The sequence below is a fragment of the Austrofundulus limnaeus genome, unplaced genomic scaffold (assembly GCF_001266775.1).
Source record: "Austrofundulus limnaeus strain Quisiro unplaced genomic scaffold, Austrofundulus_limnaeus-1.0 Scaffold119, whole genome shotgun sequence".
Lineage (NCBI taxonomy): Eukaryota > Metazoa > Chordata > Actinopteri > Cyprinodontiformes > Rivulidae > Austrofundulus > Austrofundulus limnaeus.
The window spans coordinates 851,269-854,922 of record NW_013952521.1 but is presented as its reverse complement, the minus strand read 5'-3'; the positions used below and the strand labels follow the sequence as shown (position 1 = coordinate 854,922).

At 38.9% G+C, this 3,654-nt stretch overlaps 1 protein-coding gene across 11 annotated transcripts in view; it reads right to left on the bottom strand.

The window, feature by feature from the left end:
* Nucleotides 1-189, bottom strand: part of mapta (microtubule-associated protein tau a) — a 33,332-nt gene extending 33,143 nt beyond the window's left edge. For all 11 annotated transcript variants that reach the window (XM_014014802.1, XM_014014809.1, XM_014014810.1 and 8 more), the window contains exon 1: nucleotides 105-189. The gene's annotated coding sequence lies outside the window, so the exon portion shown is untranslated. The remainder of the gene's footprint in view (nucleotides 1-104) is intronic.
* Between the last annotated feature and the right edge of the window lie 3,465 nt (nucleotides 190-3,654).

Here is a 3,654-nt window from a genome sequence, read left to right as displayed (position 1 = left end):
CCCCCCCCCCGGGGATCCCGGATCGTTTCTCTCGTTGTATTCGGCATCATTCCGCTTTGGGTCGAACCGGTTCGGTGGGAGAACAAGTGTCCGTGTTTGCTTACCTGAGCGTGGACAGCGGTGTCGTCTCGTTCAGCGGCGGCGGTCGCTCACCGGGCGCTCTCTGCCTGCAGTACCGCTGCGGGCCGGAGGGGGGCGCTTCGGAGCGGCGCTGACATGTCAACAAAGAGCGCGCCGCTGCGCRATACACTMCTGTTAGCAAAATATCCCACGAACCRCTGCATGGATTTTAATGAAACTTTCGGGAAATAATCATTATGTATAGATTTACAACTGATTGASTTTTGGAGTCAATTGAAATTAAGATGGCAGCCACAGTTGACTCACATGAAAAAAACACAAAAATGACTAAAACGCTGTTAATTTTAACAAAACTGAGCTAAAATTAGGTGTGGTAGTAGCCGAGAGTGGTCCCAAACACATATTCCGACCATGCATAGATTGCACAACTCTACCTGTTAGCAAAATACCTCATATACCACTTTGCATTTTTTAATGAAAGTTTCAGGATGGTTAGTAATGATTGAATCTAAATCTACAACTGATAAACTTTTGGAGTCAGTCTAATTCAAAATGGCCACCACAGATATGTGACGTTAGGCAACACAAACATGGCTCTGACTCTGTCAGTTTTACAGATGCTGAGATAAATTTTTATTGTTTTAGTAGCTAAAGGACAAAGAGATAAAGAAACTGAAATTTGTGGCTCCAGTTAAAACAAATACCATTAAAAATCTAATCTAATCCAGTTTAAAATCACTATCATGGATTTAAAGCCCACAAGCTACAGTTTGTACTTAAAAAAAAAATCTGTCATCCATGAAACCTGAAGGTCAGCGAGACAACGGGGTGTTGGTGTTTATGGAGTCCAACAATAAGATCCTGGTGGGTCTCAAGAGTCCAGTTGCTTGGAGACCGGGTCCAGAACCAAGAGACCTGTGTCCTCTGTGGTACATAGACAAGTGTGTCAAACCACCAACCTAAAACCAGTTTAAACCTGTTTACACACTGCTCTTTTATAATTTAGACAAAAAAAAAACCTGTAGCTAATGAGCTAAATGCTAAAATTGGTCACATTGTAACTAGACACTAAAAACAGCAGAATGTTAGCCCGAAGTTAAAAAGATCCAAAATTGAAGCTAACATAAAAGTAGCAGAAGGGTAGCCAAAAGCTAAAGCTTGAAAACATGTAGCTTGAAGTCAGAATTAGCAAACGGTAGCTAAAAGGCTAATCACTTAGGCTATGTGGGACTGGTCCAAGGTGACAGGAGCTCCCTGTGACCCAAAACAGAAAAGTGGGTAAAGAAAATGAATGCATGGATGACTAAAGGCTAAAATTAGTTAATTGGCAGTTAATGCAAAAAGTGGCAGAACAGTAGCTAACAGCTAAAAGTAGATAAAGTAGCTAAAGTGCAAAAAACAGAAAACATTGTAAGTGATCAGAACACAGTCCTGCCTCTCAGCGTCTTTGCGTTCTGCGAGAATCATCTCGGTTCTGTTCTGAGCGTTTGGACCCGGGCCCGCCGCAGCAGCTGCAGATTGTTTGGTTCTGTGTGAGCCAGGTGGAACCACCAGAACCACAGTAAACCGTCACACGTTCACAGAACTGGATCCAGTTTGAGCTGGTGGTCTCCAGCTGYGGTCTGGATGTTCAGAAGAGAAACGAGATCTAATCTGTTAATCCCAWCCTCAGAACTTTTCACTGCTTCACATCTTGGTTCTGAATCTCAGGAATGTTTCTCAGGAACCTCCGAGGGACCATCTGCTGCCGTCAGTCTGAGGGAAAGTTATGAAACCGAAGTTTATCCTCTGGATTATTGAGAAATCTCTTTACRTTTCAACTGTCAGATTATTATATCCACCCTGACTGGCTCCAGRTTATAGTCTGTACCAGGGACAGGGCTAAATACTGCAACTAATTCAAATCATGTGTTTAAAACAGAACAAAGACTGAAACTTTTATCAGATTACTGTTGCCATGAAGTCACGTTTWAAACTGATTGAATCATTTTCACAATATTTACAAATAAATTATAATATTTTCAATTTATCAACATATTAAAAGCTAAAGCTGTGGCTGTTTTTAAGCGCTCTGTAAGTATAGTAGTAGTGGCTAAAAGTAGCAAAAGACTGGGTAACAGCTAAAAGTAGCAAATGCAAAAGTAAAAGCTGACATTAGCAAAAGGTTAGCTAAAATCTAAATGCAGCAAAAGGCTGGGYAAAAGCTARAAGTAGCAAAATGTTAGCTCAAATCTTAGCAAAAGGATGCATACCAGCCTGAAATATCACAAGGTAAGCTAAAAGTAGCAAAAGTTYAGCTAAAACAACAACAGGSTAGCAAGATCTAAACATAGCAAAAGGCTAAAACCTAAAAGTAATAAAAAGTTAACCAAAATCTAAACATAGCAAAATAACTGGTAAAAACTAAAAGTAACAAACAGTTAGCTACCAGTAACAAAAGACCAGTTAAAGGCYAAAAGYAGCAAAAGACTAGCTAAAACCTTAATACAGCAAAAGGCTAGCTWAAAGTAGCAAAAACTTYGCTAACATTTAAAYATAGCAGGATRGTTAAAAGCTAAATGTTGTAAAAGATTAGCAACATTAGCTAAAGTTTAGCTAAGAAGGTTAGCTAAAAGTARCAAAAGGTTAGCTAAAACATTCAGCACAAGGTAAGCTAAAAGTAAAAGACCAGGTAAAAGCTAAAAGTTGCCAAAGACGAGAAACATCAGCTGAAAAAGGTGAATGTTTTCCACCTGAAATAAAGAATTTATGAATAAAGTTAAATAATTTGAAAAGTATTAAAGTTTTAAASGTAGAAGTCACAGCACCATCTCCTGACTGAGCTGAACCGGGTCAGAACTGTGAGGTCCAGATGAAGCTCTGGCTGCAGAGACACGGTTGAAAAAAAAAGAGACAAGGTTCAGACAGCAGAGGGAGCTGAAACATCACCGATTATTCTTTWAGCAACAAATCAAAACGTTCTGCTTCAGTGTGGAGAGAAGTTCACAGTTTGTCTGAGACACTTTYAAATAAACACGAGGACTTTTAAATCAAACGTAAAAGTAACCCAGAGTGTCTTTTTGTGTTTTGAATGAAATAATTTAATAACAAACTGTTCTTGTTCTTATTGTTAAAAGTTCTTGTTTTATTTTTGTTCTCTGTGCACATTACAGTTTTCCTGTTAGAAGAATAAAACTTAATAAGATGAAATACAGCAGGATCAGTCCTTTTTGTTACAACTTAAAAATATGCAACAGAGCTTAAAATATGAGGCAGAACTGTAAACTTTACTGATTTATACAAAGAAATGAGAAATATGAGACATTCTGGAAGAATTAAACTTCATTTATCTGTCAAGTGAAAACATCCATCCATCCCTCCTTTATTCATCCATCCATCCATCCATCCTTTATTCAACCATCCATCCAACATCCATCCATTCATCCATCCATTATACCCATCCATCCATCCATCCATCCATCCATCAAACATCCATCCATCCATTATACCCATCCATCCATTCATCAAACATCCATCCATCCATCCATTATACCCATCCATCCATTCATCAAACATCCATCCATCCATCCATCC